Source organism: Meles meles, chromosome Y (assembly GCF_922984935.1).
Source record: "Meles meles chromosome Y, mMelMel3.1 paternal haplotype, whole genome shotgun sequence".
NCBI lineage: Eukaryota > Metazoa > Chordata > Mammalia > Carnivora > Mustelidae > Meles > Meles meles.
In genome coordinates this window covers 9,226,860-9,243,904 of record NC_060088.1, presented here as the reverse complement: position 1 = coordinate 9,243,904, position 17,045 = coordinate 9,226,860, and the positions used below count along the sequence as shown (strand labels likewise).

Genomic DNA, 17,045 nt, shown 5'->3' with positions numbered 1-17,045 from the left:
TCACGAATTATGCATGGCACTGTGTAACACAGAAGTCAGGTCAAGTCCGCGCCGAAAAACGGACCGAGCAAGCAGGCGACAAACTGAAGCCGTGATAAAGGTTCCCACAATGACTCGTAGGTTTTGAGCCATGGAATTTAAGCCTTTACAATTTCAAATCCGCTGTCAGAACAGACCGATTTCCACTCCAACCCCTGAACTGCACACTTGACTACAGACCAGTGCCTCACTTTCCCCTTCTGAGCAACTGTGATAACAACATCCGTCACTTTACCTCAGTATGAGTCATGAAGTTTGAAATAGTACGTATGTGAAAACATAATAAAATGAAAAGAACGTTGTTACCTAAAAACTTTACAACGTCGCCTTATACCATGAAACGTTACTTTTATATTTATTTATGTAAAACTCAGTTTTTTCATGCTAACAAAGATTATTTATGGTGAGGATGTACCCAGTCATCTCAGAAACCTTCGCTTCTAGGCATTGTGTCATTATAAGGCCTTGAAACACGCTTTCTGAGGGATACTGGAAAGCAAAGTGATCAATGTTATCAGTGCCCATTAAACAAGAAACACAGATGCTAACTAGATCATCAAAGGCACCAGGATGTGACAAAACTCAAGGCACATGTTAAGCACCCAATGCATTTCTGATGAATAATAATAAATGTCATATTGACTGATTGCTACAAGATGGCAAACCCTGTATCGAAAATATATTTCCATTAAGGACCTTAGGGAATCATTTGATGAAATTAACCCTAAAAACCATCTTGCCCGGCCCCCTTTCCTGTGGAAATTTTGATTAACAAGGCAATCTCTTTATCTGTCATAGATCTATTCAAATTTTCTGTTTAAAAAAAAAGTTTCCAGTGGCTTGTGTTTTTCTAGTAATTTGGATATTTTATCTACGTTAAGAAATCTGTGGACATTTTGATTTCTATTTTCCTGACAATGAGTGATGTAGAGCATCTCTTCATGTGTCTGTTGGATATCTATGTATCTTCTTTGGGGGAAAAAAAAAGTCTATTCAGATTCTCTGCTATTTTTTTGTTGTTGTTATTGACCTGATTAGTGATGATATATTTAGTGATTTTTATATATTTTGGATATTAAACTCATATCAGATTTTTAAAAAGTAATTTGTGGACATATAAGTATACCTAGTATAGTCTTTTAATTTTTTTTCAGTAAAGTTCCTAGTGATGTCCTTATTCCTTCTGGTTTTAGTAATGGAGTCATCTCTATTTTTTCCCCTTTTCGTCTAACCTAATGTTTGTCAGTTTTGTTAACTTTTTTAAAGACCCAACTTTTGACTTTTGTTGATTTTCTCTGCTCTGTTTACTCTCTCTAATTTTTATTTACATCTTAGCCTTTGTTATTCTCCTCTTTTTCTTTTTTTTTTCTTTTTTAATCTCTTTTTGTCTTGTGGTTATAATTTCTTACTCCTAGTTTCTTGAGATGTGAGTTTGGGTAATTGATTTGAGATCTTTTTTCCTCATGTGGGCGTTTACAGCTACAATTTTTTTTTTTTTTTTGAAACTGCTTTTGTTGCACCCCATGCTGTTTTACATATTGTGTTTTCATTTTCATTTATTTCAAGGTATTTTCTAATTTCCCTTGTGTATTCTTTTTTGGCCCACTGAGTATTTAAGGATGGGTTGTTTCATTTACACATATTTCTAAATTTCCAGAATTTCCTTCCATTACTGATTCTAGATTCATTCCATTGTGGCGAGAGAACATATTTGCTATGATTTCAATCCATTTAAATTATTGAAATTTATGTATGATCTAGCATATGGCCCATCTGGGGAAATACTGAATGTGCATTTCAGAAGAATGTGTATTCTATTGGTGGTGGTAGTGTTCTGTATATGCCTGTTAGCCCTGGTGGGTTATAATAGTGTTTATATCTTCTAGTTCACCAGTGACCTTTTGTTCTTGTGTCCCTCTTTGGATATAGTTAACCATTTCCCTCTCAAATTTTGTCTGTTTTTGACTCAGATATTTGGAACTCTGTTGTTAGGTAGGCATGTTTATAATTCTTGTATCTTTTGACAGGTAGACCTTCTTACCAGTATATAATGTCCTTCTTTGTAGTAAAATATTTTACTTAAAGTCTGCTTTGTCTGCTAACAATATATCCACCACTGCATGCCTTTGGTTACTACATGCGCGGAACTTTTTATAACATCTTTTGAGCTGAATCTGTTAGTCTGACTCTGCCATTTGGTTTAGACAGCATACAGTTGGATCATCCATTCTGCTTAGACTTTCACTTACAATTTTTCTCTTGAATAGATACCTACTTTATTTTATTGAAGTATTATTGACATACAATATTATATTAGTTTCAGGTGTGTAATACAGTGATTTGGCAATTCTATACATTGCACAGTACTCACCAAGATAAGCATAGTTACCCTCTATCACCATACAAAATTATTATAATAAGGACTACATTCCCTATGCTATAATTTTCATCCCTGTGGTATATTTATTTTATGATTGGACTTTTCTATGTCTTAATCCTCTTCACCTGCTTTACCCATCTGCCCAAATCGCCTCCATTAGTTTGTTCTCTGTACTTACAACTCTCTTCTGTTTTTTGTTAGTTAGCTCTCTTTAGATTTCTCATATAAGGGAAATCATATGACATTTGTCTTTCTCTTTCTGACTCATTTCCCTTAACATAATGCCCTCCACATCTATACCATTTTCCAGTTTTCGTTTCCACCAACAGTACGTAAGTGTTCCCTTTTCTCCACATCTCAGCCAACATTTGTTGTCTCCTGTGTTGTTGATTTTAGCCATTCTGACAAGCGGGAGGCGGTATCTCATTGTGGTTTTGATTTGTATTTCCGTGATGATGAGTGATGTTGAGCATCTTTTCCTGTGCCAGTTGGCTATTTGTATGTCTTCTATGGGAAAATGTCTATTCAGCTCCTCTCTCTGTCTCTTTATTTGGAGGAGTAGTATTTTTGGTGTTGAGTTGGAAGAGTTCTCTGTACATTTTGGATATTAACCCTTACCAGATATATTATTTGAAAATGTCCCCTCCCATTCTGTCGGCTGCTTCTTCATTTTATTGGAGGGTTCCTTTGTGAAACAAAAATGTTTAGTGTGGTGTAGTCCCAATGGTTTATTTTTGCTGTTGTTTCCTTTGCCTAAGGACACATCACATTGCTAAGGTCTGTGCCCAAGAGATTACTCCCTATGTTATTTTCTCAGAATTTTATGATGTTAGGTCTCGCATTTGTCCTTTCATCCATTTTGAGTTTATTTTTGTGTATGGTGTAAAAAAGTGGTCCAATTTCATTCTTTTACAAGCTGTCCAGTCTTCCAAACAGCATTCACTGGAGAGACTGTCTTTTCTCTATTGCATATTCTCATCTCCTTCCTTGTAGGTAAATTGGCAATACAACTGTGGGTTTAGTTTTGGTATCTCTAAACTTTCCCACTGACCTATGTGTGCATTGTTTTGTGCCAGTACCATACTGTTTCCATAACTTCATAGTGTACCATGAAATCTGAGATCGTGAAACCTCCATCCTCGTTCTCCTTCTCAAGATTGGTTTGCGTATTCAGCATCTTTTATGGTTCCATAAAAATTTTAGGATTATCCTAGTCATGTGAAAATGCTAATAGGGATTTGATTTGATAAGGATTGGTAGGGATTATATTCAATCTGTAGGTTGCCATAGGTAGTATGGACATTTTAACAATATCATTTCTTCCTATCCATGAGCATGGAGTATCTTTGCATTTGTTTAGTATTGCCTTCAATTTCTCTCTCTCTTTTTTTGTTAATTGTCCTATGATAGTCACCATAAAATATATCATTAGTTTTTGATGCAGTGTTCCAGATTTATTGTTTATATATAACATGCAGTGCTCCATGCGACGCATGCCTTCCAATTTCTTTCATCAGTGTTCTACAGTTTTGAGGGTACGGGTCTTTTACCTTCTTGCTTAAATTCATTCCTAAGCATTTTATTCTGTATAGTGCGATTGCAAATGGGGATTATTTTCTTAATTTCCTTATCTGCTACTTTGTGTATATAAATGCAACTAATTTCTGTATATTAACTTTGTATCCTGCAATTTTACTGAATTCATTTATTAGTTTAGTAGCTTTTGGGGGGAGTCTTTGAGTTCTCGCTACATAGTATCATGTCATCTGCAAATAGTGGAAGTTTTTCTTCTTTACCAACTTGGATGCGTTTTATTTCTTTCTCTTGTTGGATTGCTATGGCTAGGACTTTCAGTACACTGTTGAATAAAAACAGTGAGAATAAGCAATCTCTGTCTTTTAACTGGATATTTCCTAGTGAACCATTTTAAATATCTAAGGGTTTGTTTAAATGTCTTAGGTTTTTTTGTTCATTTTTGTTGTCTTAGTTCTGGATTTATTACTAAATATTTTAGGATCATTCTATTAGGAGTTGCCTTGGAGATTAAAATTGACATATTCGATTGATTTAATGCCAGCCTCATTTAAAAAATATGTATAAACTTTGATTCTTTGTGTCTTCACCTTTTTTTGTTATCACAAATGACATCTTTGTACACTGTATTCCCACCAGCATGGATTTATAATTTTTTTCTCTGTACACAAGGGGTTCATATTAGATAAGAGAGAAATAATTACTGCATTAATTCACTCTTATTGTTGTAACCAATTTCCACAAATAGATAGGGGTAAAACAACACAAATTATTCTCTTAACTCTTCTGAATATCAGAAACTTAAAACTCATTTTACTGGGCTGAAATCAAGGTGTCAGCAGGGCTGGCTCAGCTAGAGTCTCTGCTGGGATAACACATATTCTTGACACTTTCAATTTAGCAGCCTCCTGTATTCATGCACTCATGGCCTCTTTATCTTCAATTTCATCACTCCATGGCTCTTTTCTTTTTTATGTCTTTCTCTTCTATGACTTCACCTGCATTCCTCTTCCAAGGAACATGTCGAGACTGCTCGAATAACACAATATAATTTCCTCATCTCAAGGCTCTTAATCTTATCATATTTGTAACATTCCTTTTGCTAGATAATATAACATGCACAGGATCTGTGTGGACCCCTTTGAGTTTTGCCTTAATTTGAGCTTGTTTAGCTGGCCAGATGTGTAGATTGAGGATTTTCATCAGATTTGGGTATTTCTTTTGCTTTATATTCTTTTTTCTTTTTTTTTTTAACTTTTAATATTTTTTTATTTTTTTAATTAATTAATTTATTTTCATCGTAACAGTACTCATTGTTTTTGCACCACACCCAGTGTTCGTGCAATACGTGCCCTCTCTATTGCCTTCCACCTGGTTCCCCAACCTCCCACCCCATGCCCCTTCAAAACCCTCAGGTTGTTTTTCAGAGTCCATATTCTCTCATGGTTCATCTCCCTTTCAATTTCCCACAACTCCCTTCTCCTCTCCATCTCCCCCAAACTCCCTTCTCCTCTCCATCTCCCCATGTCCTCCATGTTCTTTGTTATGCTCCACAAATAAGTGAAACCATATGATACTTGACTCTCTCTGCTTGACTTATTTTGCTCAGCATAATCTCTTCCAGTCACGTCCATGTTGCTACAAAAGTTGGGTATTCATCCTTTCTGATGGAGGCATAATACTCCATCATGTATATGGACCACATCTTCCTTATCCATTCATCCATTGAAGGGCATCTTGGTTCTTTCCATAGTTTGGCGACTGTGGCCATTGCTACTATAAACATTGGGGTACAGATGGCCCTTCTTTTCATGACATCTGTATTTTTGGGATACATCTGTATCTTTCTCCACATCCACTTCAACACATGTTGTTTGCAGTCTTGATATTTTCGGTCATTCTAACTGGTGTCAGGTGGTATCTCAATGTAGTTTTAATTTGAATCTCCCTAATGGCTAGTGATGATGAACACTTTTTCATGTGTCTGATAGCCATTTGTATGTCTTCATTGGAGAAGTGTCTGTTCATATCTTCTGCCCATTTTTTGATATGATTATCTGTTTTGTGTGTGTTGAGTTTGAGGAGGTCTTTATAGTTCCTGGATATCAACCTTTTGTCTGTACTGTCATTTGCAAATATCTTCTCCCATTCCGTGGGTTGCCTTTTTGTTTTGTTGACTGTTTCCTTTGCTGTGCAGAAGCTTTTGATCTTGATGAAGTCCGAAAAGGTCATTTTTGCTTTTGTTTCCTTGGCCTTTGGAGACATCTCTTGAAAGAAGTTGCTGTGGCTGATATCGAAGAGGTGACTGCCTATGTTCTCCTCTAGGATTCTGATAGATTCCTGTCTCACGTTGAGGTCTCTTATCCATTTCGAGTTTATCTTTGGGTACGGTGTAAGGGAAGGGTCGAGTTTCAGTCTTCTACATATAGCAGTCCAGTTTTCCCAGCACCATTTATTGAAGAGAATGTCTTTTTTCCATTGTATATTTTTTCCTGTTTTGTTGAAGATTATTTGACCATAGAGATGAGGGTCCATGTCTGGGCTCTCCACTCTGTTCCACTGGTCTATGTGTCTGTTTTTATGCCAGAACTGGGCTGTCTTGGTGATCGCATCTTTGTAGTAAAGCTTGAAATTTGGTAACGTGATGCCGCCAGTTTTGTTTTTGTTTTTCAACATTTCCTTAGCGATTTGGGGTCTCTTCTGATTCCATACCAATCTTAGGATTATTTGCTCTAGCTCTTTGAAAAATATCGGTGGAATTTTGATCGGAATGGCATTAAAAGTATAGATTGCGCTAGGCAGTATAGACATTTTAACAATGTTTATTCTTCCGATCCAAGAGCATGGAACAGTCTTCCATTTTTTGTGTCTTCTTCAATTTCTTTCATGAGTGTTCTGTAGTTCCTCGAGTACAGATCCTTTACCACTTTGGTTAGGTTAATTCGCAGTTATCTTATAGTTCTTGGTGCTATAGTAAATGGAATTGATTCTCAAATTTGCCTTTCTGTATTTTCGTTGTTAGTGTATAAGAAAGCCACTGATTTCTATACATTGACTTTGTCTCCTGCCACGTTACTGAATTGCTGTATGAGTCCTAGTAGTTTGGGGGTGGAGTCTTTGGGGTTTTCCATATAAAGAATCATGTCATCTGTGAAGAGAGAGAGTTTGACTTCTTCATTGCCAATTAGGATACCATTATTTCTTTTTGTTGTCTGATTGCTGTTGCTAGGAGTTCTAATACTATGTTTAACAAGAGTGGAGAGAGTGGGCATCCTTGTCTGTTCCTGATCTCAACGGGAAGGCTGCAAGCTTTTTCCCATTGAGGATGATATTTGCTGTGCGTCTTTCATAGATAGATTTGATGATGTTCAGGAATGTTCCCTCTATCCCTATACTTTGAAGCGATTTAATCAGGAACGGATGCTGGATTTTTGTCGAATGCTTTTTCTGCATCAATTGAGAGGACGATGTGGTTCTTCTCTCTTCTCTTATTGATGTGTTCTATCACATTGATTGATTTGCGAATGTTGAACCAACCTTGCAACCCAGGGATGAATCCCACCTGGTCATGGTGGATAATCTTTTGAATGTGCTGCTGGATTCTGCTTGCTAGGATCTGGTTGAGAATCTTAGCATCCATATTCATCACTGATATTGGTCTGAAATTCTCCTTTTTGGTAGTGTCTTTGCCTGCTTTGGGGATCAGCGTAATGCTGGCTTCATAAAAAGAGTCTGGAAGTTTTCCTTCTGCTTCAATTTTTTGAGACATCTTCAGGAGAATTGGTGCTATTTCTTCTTTGAAAGTTTGGTAGAATTCCCCAGGGAATCCGTCAGGTCCTGGGCTCTTGTTTTTGGGGAGGTTTTTGTTCACTGCTTCAATCTCGGTACTAGATATCAGTCTATTCAGGTTGTCAATTTCTTCCTGGTTCAATTTTGGGAGTTTGTAGTTTTCCAGGAATGTATCCATTTCATCAGGTTGCTTAGCTTATTGGCATATAACTGTTGGTAATAATATCTGATGATTGTTTCTATTTCCTTGGTGTTAGTTGTGATCTCTCCCTTTTCATTCATAATTTTATTAATTTGGGCTTCCTCTCTTTACTTCTGGATTAGTGTGGCCAATGGTTTGTCGATCTTATAGATTCTTTCAAAAAACCAGCTTCTAGTTTCATTGATACGTTCTACTGTTTCTCTGGTGTCTACCTCCTTGATCTCTGCTCTAATCTTGATCGTTTCCCTTCTTGCATGTGGAGTTGGTTTGATTTGTTGTTGATTCTCCAGTTCTTTAAGGTGTAGAGAGAGCTGGTATATTCTGGATTTTTCAGTGTTTTTGAGGGAGGCTTGGATGGTATGTATTTCTCCCTTAGAACCGCCTTTGCTGTATCCCATAGGTTTTGGACCGAAGTGTCTTCATTCTCATTGGTTTCCATGAATTGTTTAAGTTCTTCTCTGATCTCCTGCTTGATCCATGCATATTTAAGGAAGGTGGTCTTTAGCTTCCAGGTGTTTGAGTTCCTTCCGAACTTTTTCTTGTGTTTGAGCTCCAGTTTCAAAGCATTGTGATCTGAGAATATGCAGGGAATAATGTCAGTCTTTTGGTATCAGTTGAGTTCTGCTTTGTGACCGAGTATGTGGTCTATTCTGGAGAAGGTTTCATGTGCACTTGAGAGGAGTGAGTATTCTGTAGTTTTAGGGTGGAATGTTCTTATATGTCTATGAGGTCCATCTGGTCCAGTGTTTCATTCAATGCTCTTAATTCTTTATTGATTTTCTGTTTCGATGATCTATATATTACTGAGAGAGGCGTATTAAGATCTCCTACTATCAATGTATTCATATCAATGTGACTCTTTATCTTGATTAATAGTTTTCTTATGTAATTGGCTGCTCCCATATTGGGGGCATAGGTATTTACAATTGTTAGATCATCTTGGTGGGTAGTCCCTGTAAGAGTGATGTAGTGTCCTTCTGTATCTCTGACTACAGTCTTTAGTTTAAAATATAATTTATCTGATATGAGAATCAATACCCTGGCCTTCTTTTGAGGCCCATTGGTATGAAAGATGCTTCTCTATCCCTTCACTTTCAGTCTGTGTGTATCCTTAGGTTCAAATGGGTCTCTTGTAGACAACATATGGATGGGTCCTGTCGTTTTATCCAATCTGCAACCCTGTGTTGTTTTATGGGTGTGTTTAGGCCATTCACATTGAGAGTGATTTTTGATAGATAGGTTGTGATTGACATCGTGTTACCTTTGAAGTCTTTCTGTCTGTAGATTGTCTCTATTTCTGTTCAATGATATTCTTAGGATTTTTTCACCTGTATATAACCTCCCTTAATATTTCCTGCAGTGTCAGCTTGGTGGTTGCCTAGTCTTTTAAGCCTTGCCAGTCTTGGAAACTCTTTATCTCTCCATCCATTTTGAATGTCAGTCTTGCTGGGTAGAGTATTGTTGGCTGCATGTTCTTCTCATTTAGTACTCGGAATATATTTTGCCAACTCTTCCTGGCTTGCCAGGTCTCTGTGGACAGGTCTAACGTTATTCTAATGGGCTTTCGACTGTATGTAAGGAGACTCTTTGTCCTAGCTGCTTTTAAGAGGGTCTGTCTAGAAGCATTAATTCCTCATTCTAACTATCAGGTGTCATGAGGACTTTTGAGAATCTAATATCTTGGGGCAAAACGACTCTGCCTCTAGTACATGAACATTGTTTCCATTCGTGAGATTGGGAAAATTTTCATAGACAACTTCTTCCACTCTATCTTCTAGACCTCTACTTTTTCCTCCCCTTCAGAGATTCCAATAATTCTGATGTTGGAATGTTTCATGGCATCATTTATTCCCCTGATTCTGTTTTCATGGCTTCTGAACTGTTTGTTCCAGGCCTCCTGCTGATCCTTTCTCTCTATCTGTTTGTCCTCCAGATCACTAATTCTATCTTCTGTCTCAGTTACCCTAGCTTTTAGAGAATTTAGATTAGATTGGAATTCATTGAGAGCTTTTTGAACATCATCCCTGGTGGCTTTCAGTTCTGCCCTAACTTTGTGAACATCATCCCTGGTGGCTTTCAGTCCTGCCCTAATCAATTCTGTTTGGTCATCCATGGCTTTCTCCAATGTAGCTATTGCTTGGATAATTGTTAGCCTGAATTCTTTTTCTGACATATTGTCTAAGTTGATAGCTATTAGCTCTGTTGCAGAAGGTCCATCCTCTGTATTTTTCTTTTGTTGGGCATTCCTCCTCCTAGTCATTTTGATAAGAAATGACTGAACAGATGCAGCTGGATGTATTGATTGTGGTGCAGTCAAGGTGCACCCTGGAATGCTTCTGTGCAATCAGGATTCCCCACCCAAATGAGAGAAAAAAGAAAAGAAAAAGAAATAGAGAAGAGAGAGACAGAAAAAAAAAAAAGAAAAGAAAGAAAAGTAAAAAGAAGAAGAAAGGGAGAGAGAGAGAGGAAAAAAAGGGAAGATAAAGGAGAAGGCTCAGCCCAAATGGGCCCAAGGTAAGATTTATGAATTATACAAATAAAAACAGGCAAACAAAAAGACTGTTAAAAGTATATGACAAGAAAAAATATATATATAAAAGCAGGAAAAAAAAAGGAAGAACCTCATCAGAAAGAACCCAAGTATAATATTTATATACTATCAGGACAAACACAAATACACAGAAACACTGGCAGAAGGAAAAGATGGAGAGTGGTTATAAATTCTCAGTGTGGGCGAGGAAGGTTATTTGATTCTTTCTGGAGGTATCTTGATGTTTTTGTTAAAGGACTCAACTTTCCTAAGATAAAGGGGGATTAAAAATTGGTTTACCTATAGGGGTAGCATTGATTGGGGAAAGGGGATTACCTTGAAGTTTCACTCTATATGTATATTAGAAAATAAAAATTAAAAAGAATAAACTAGACCAAACTAAATTGAAATTTAAAAAAAAATAAAATTAATAGAAAAGCAAAAGGAAAACACGGGTGTATGTAATAAAAAGTTCAGGTTAGAAGGTTATTAAGGAATTTGATGTACTGGACATCTCAATGTTATGGTAAATAGGTTAAAAATTATCTCTATGTATAAATAAAAAGAACCAGAATATTGGTAAAGAGTTAAAAATAAAAGTTGTTTTAATGAAGTAGTGGTGGTTTTTCTCTTGTCATCTTTTTTTTTTTCTTCCTTCCCAGTTGGTTTTCTGGGGGAGGGGCCTGCCACGTGCATTTTCAGACAATGATGTTCTCTGAATTAGGTCCTCCAGTCCCCCTCAAGGGGTTGGGCTATGAGGAAACCGTTTTTTTCAGGCTTTTGTTCTCTGGAGGTTTTTATGTTCATTCATCTGTTTTCTCTCATCTTGACAGCTTTTGATGGTTTTTGGAGGTTTAGAGGAGAGCAAATGGCACCCAGACATCCATCTCACAGAGAAGCCTCAGAAAGCTCTGCAGAGCTTCTGGCATAGTAGGTTCTGAGTCACTGTCCCTGGGGATGCAGGATCTCCTCCTTGTACCCAAAACCATGGCAGTGGCGGCTGTCTGGGCAGCTCCAGACCTCCAGAGAGGTTCCAAGCAGTGATCACACCCTGAGATTTTCCTGCTGTCCCAGGAAGGTAATCCCTGTTTTTCAGAATGCCAGAGCTCCAGGCTAATACCTGTGTGCATATCTCCCAGGGGAGCGTGTGGGACGCACGGGTTCGGGAATGCCATCTGGCTGGGCTCCCCGCGTCTCTCGGGAACTGGACCCAACGCATTCTCAGGGGTGCTGCCGATTCAGGCATGCTGGAGGCTCAGGGACCAAGACCTGCTTTCTCCACGGCACTCTCTCTGGCTCAGCAGCAGGGGAGGCTGTCCTGGGTCTGGGGACTTAAGCCCCTGTCCCTAACTGCCCAGATTCCCACAATATCCCCCTGCAATCCTTTGCTCTTTTTTTTTTTTTTTTGAGTGCTTTCAACAAGACTCCAAGCTAATGCTGGTCCCCAGACACAGGGCACTCTCGTATTGGGGTATTACTTTCCAATCGGTGGCCTCTGGTGGCTCCCTCCCCCTTTTGTTTATCTTCTTATATCAGTCCAACATTCCTACTCTGCTTTACCTGCCACTGGTGTCTTCTGCTCCTGTAGAGATCCAGACGTGTATAATTCTGATCTCAGACTGATTTAATGGGTGATTGGAGTTCTTTGGTAGGTAATCAGCTCACTTTAGGGTACAGGTTGAAAAGGCGCCTCCACTTACTTCCCCACCATTTTGACCCTCTATTTATTAGATTTTTTCTGAATTGCCTACATTCATGGCAAGAACCAAATGGGTTTCAGAACAGAAATAAACAGGATTAAAGAAATGGACCACAAAATAATTTATGCATGACCCATGTATTTTAGATAATGATAGTTTCAAAACTGGGTCAGTATAACAGTGACATCATAATTTTCTTAAGTATACAAATGCTCCACATACAGTTCTCCCATTTAACATTTCAAATGAAATGTATAATTCAAAAAGAAAACGTATAGTCATTAACCAATAATTCTGCATTTTTCTGTGTGCCCTGGGTCCCTGTCAACTACCAATCACTTTATCTCTTTCAGATTTGACCATTTTGGGTTATTCATACGAAAGAAATTATATAATATTTAATCTTCTGTGTTCTACTTCTCTTAGCATGTTTTCAAGGTTTACTCCTATTCTAAATGGATAATTCTCATTTTTACAGCTAAATAACATTATTATACACATATGCAATATTTTTTCCATTCATCACTTGGTAAACAACTGAATTGTTATGTTACTTTTTAAAAAGTTAGTCTATGCGTACAACCTAGGTTATTCTCTATATTTGTTAATTTGACACTGTGACTCTATTAAGTACTCCCCATACTAAATACTGCACTATTGAAAAGGTCAGCAAGTAGAGTAATTAAGAAATGGATTATGGGTTCTACATATTTGAAAGAGAACCATTTTAAATGTTGAACAAATGCAGATTATGGAATCCAGAATAGAAGAGACTTTAATGATACTCAAGTCTTAATTCTGTTTAATGATTGAAAAAAATAACTAGGGCCAGAGAGATGTTGCATGGCATGTAATTAGAGCAAATGTGATTTGAAAGTTAAGCTGCTTTGAAAGAATAGAAATTATCTGATGCAAATTCTGGTATATTTTGAAGTCATTCTCTGTATTTGGTAGTCATAATTGATATGCAGTCAGCTTTGTTACTCCCACTTGAAAATAGTACCCACTGGAGTACATGTTCTAGAATAATCATCTGTTTTTAAATTTAATGTTTTCATTTTAGATATTGCCAGGCTTTGCATGTTTGGGAAGGGTTTTGGTCAGCTAAGTCAGCAGACTAGCACAATACTTGATATTTTGGAAAGTCTGATTCAATATTGACAAAATTTATAATGCCATGATTTAGGTGGTGTGGCTAGTACTGTGTTTCTCTTTTAGGGAGCATATCCAGTTTTTCCCAGGTTCCAACTTCGTAAGCATAGATATATCTGTGGTAGTGGAGACATTTGTCAAGTATCCTTTCTAGTGCGAAAAGTGTTTTAAAGTGTGTTACATAGATAAAACATTTAGCATATTTTATGTACAATAAGGTATTTTTAAAAATGATTACAAGGCAGAATTTGAATAAAGTGAGAAGTTTGGAAGACGTTAGTTTTACTGTTTAGAAATCCGTATGAATTTGTTTTCTCAGTCATTTGCCAAAAACAAAAATGTATGGTATTTAAGTATATACATCCATGGATCAGTGTGGATATTCCTCAAGAAATTAAAAATAGAGCTTTCCTATGACCCTGCAATTGCACTACTGGGTATTTACCCCAAAGATACAGATGTAGTGAAAAGAAGAGCCATCTGTACCCCAATGTTTATAGCAGAAATGGCCACGGTTGCCAAACTGTGGAAAGAACCATGGTGCCCTTCAACGGACGAGTGGATAAGGAAGATGTGGTCCATATAAACGAATGGAGTATTATGACTCCATCAGAAAGGATGATAACCAACTTTTGTAGCAATATGGGCGGGACTGGAAGAGAGTATGCTGAATGAAATAAGTCAAGCAGAGAGAGTCAAGTATCATATGGTTTCACTTATTTGTGGAGCATGACAAAGAACATGGAGGACATGGGGAGATGGAGAGGAGAAGGAGTTGTGGGAAATTGGAAGGGGCGATGAACCATGAGAGACTATGGACTCTGAAAAACAACCTGAGTGTTTTGAAGGGGCAGGGAGTGGGATGTTGGTGAACCAGGTGGTGGGTAATAGGGAGGGCACGTATTGAATGTAGCACTGGGTGTGGTGCAAAAACAATGAGTACTGTTATGCTGAAAAGAAATTTTAAAAAAGTGAAAATGGAATAAATAAATAAATAAATACATCCATGTATATGTATACAAAATTGAGTTATTCCACCAGTATCTACAGACTTGTCTCAGAGATTTTTATGTTATCATCTGACACATTATAGGAAAGCTGAGTGCCACTAAAGGGTCAATATCATGTTTCTTTATATAAGATAATAACGTGTAAAGATGAAAAAGTAATTTTCTCTCATTTCTTGTCCTTTCCACAATCATTTCCCGGGTATATCACTAAAATTTTTGATCAAGGGTCCAGAGACCTTTGTCTCTAAAAGGTCATATTGAAATTATCTGTTATCTTTTACAGGGCATATGAAGGCTCTCTGTCATATCTGCTCAACTCTGCCTTTGTTAATGTGAAAACAACCACCACCATACGTTGTAAAAATCAGCATGTCGTCATTGCTCTAAGATTATACTTAGAAAAATCAGGTGGTGGGTTGGGTGTGGCCATTTATGGTTGACCTCTGATTTATGTTCTTGGAAATCTATTAAGGATTAGCTTAGTAAGTATATGGCTGGCTCTCATTATAACCTCTTCAAGGAATTTGTGCTTAAATATTTTGTTCATATTCAGTCTCCAAAAAGGGAAAATTCTACTCACCACTTCATGCCAACACATAAAAAACTGGACAGACTGAAAAACCATCACCTCTTCATAGATCCCTCAGAGAAACAAGGTCACAGACCAGTCTACCACGGAAAACATTAGAAATAGGCACATGCAGAAAATGACAACTTATTGGGGTAAATCCCATAAAAACAAACTACTTTGGAAACCAGTGTTAAGGTAGGAAAAACTGTACTACAGTTAAAAAGTTCCTGGACAATCAGTGTGGATGACACAGGGTTAGAAAACCAATAAGTAAACAGGTGAACAGATAAGGTATAACTTAGGTATAAAGGGAATACCAGATAAAGGGTCAGGTTGGGGAAAAGGATCACAAGCAATATTTGAAATAATTACGATGTAACTTGTGCACCCCCCCCCCATTAATGCCAGACACAAGACCAAAAGTCCCAAAGTGCCCTGAGCCTAATTCTAGGCCCATTATATTTAACTGCAAAAATTTAAAGATAAAAATTATTGAAGAAGCCAGAGGGCAGAATTAACGATAGAGGAGTAATATAAGAATTACATTCATCTTCTCAGCAACCATGCAAGAATAAAGAAGTCCCACCAAACTAGAATTTTGTGCCATGTGAAATTCTTCAAAAGTAAAGGGGAAATATTTTCTTAAAAATTGAAAGTAGTTCTCAGTAGATCTACCTTGGATGATTTTTTAAAAAAGAAGTTTTTTTTTAATATGAAAAATGATATATGTCTGAAACAGTTACACACAAAGTAAGAGTATTAGAAGATAATATGAAGTGGATAAGTGAGGGTAAAATAACTCATTTTTCAAAACTGTATAACAGATAACAGTTTGGCCAAAATAATAATAGTGATAGTATATATGATTATGTAAGCTAGTGTATAAGTTAAATGAAGGAGAATACTGGTACTAGAGATGAGAGGGAGGAATTGGGAAATTTTTCATAAAGAATTTGTAAGACCTGTGAAGTGAATACATTATTTGAAAGTAGAGTCATATGAATTGTCAATGTATATTGCAGACTCTAATGCAAACCCCAAAAGAAAGTACAAAATAGAACAATATACAACATGTATGCAAATATACATAAAACCACTATTTTTATATCCCATATGTAATATATAGAGAAATACAGTATATGTTAAAATGCAATATACTAAGGAAGGGAAGAAATGAGTCATTTAAGAAACAAAATGGTGATTGCTTTGGCAGCACACACACTAAAATTAGAAAATACAGAGAAGATTAGCATACCCCTACACAAGGATGACACCAAAATTTATGAAGAGCTCCATAGTTTTAAATGACAACAATAAATACCTACCCATAGTTACTTTGAATGTGAATGGACAAACTGCTCCAATCAAAAGACATATGGTGACAGTGAGATACAAAAGTAAGACTCTAAAATATGCTGCCCAGAAGAGACTTATTTTAGACTTAAGGACGCCTGTCGCGGCCGGCGTGACAACACGAACAGGAACAAGAGGGTAAGAGGATGGTGAGAGAGAGACAAAGAAACAAAGAGATGGGGGCAGGAGGAGCACTGAGGAGGATGTCCAACAGTGCTGAGTTTATTAGAGGCATTATGGCCATATATATATAGTAGTTCTACAATAAGAGAAGCAATGCATCTGTGTCTAGCTAAACAACCACAGGTTCCCGTAATCAGTTCCCCTAATCAATCTCGTAAATGACTACACACAGACTTCATGACGCCAAAAGGCTGGAGCTAAAACATTGTTTCAATATTGATTCAAGAAGTAACAACAAACCCGAGAGTAATTTACAAGCTTGTACTGGGACGTCAAGGACCAGTTAAGGATTTATAACCCCGTCTGAATTGTGTTTAAAGCTAACTACATGTGGGAAGTCATGTAGGTGAGCGCACAACACATAGCACAGACCCTTTCTCAGTGCTACTCAGTTATTTCATCCTAAGCCTTTTGTTAGGCTATTTGGACTTTAAAGGAGATGCAAGTCAGGGCCTGGTGTGGTCCTCATCCCAAGCCTTATTGCGGCCTCCCACAGATGCCTGAAGATTGCAAGCGACAGGGTAGATAAACATTTGTGCAAAGAACATCAAAACATAGCTGGAGCAACAATACTTGCATTGGACAAAGCACACTTTAAAACAA

At 37.2% G+C, this 17,045-nt stretch overlaps 1 non-coding gene across 1 annotated transcript; it reads left to right on the top strand.

The window, feature by feature from the left end:
• The first annotated feature begins 16,103 nt into the window (after positions 1–16,103).
• Positions 16,104–16,208, top strand: LOC123935963. Its single transcript, XR_006817043.1, has one exon. It is a non-coding gene; the product is annotated as a U6 spliceosomal RNA (small nuclear RNA).
• The last annotated feature ends 837 nt before the right edge of the window (positions 16,209–17,045 follow it).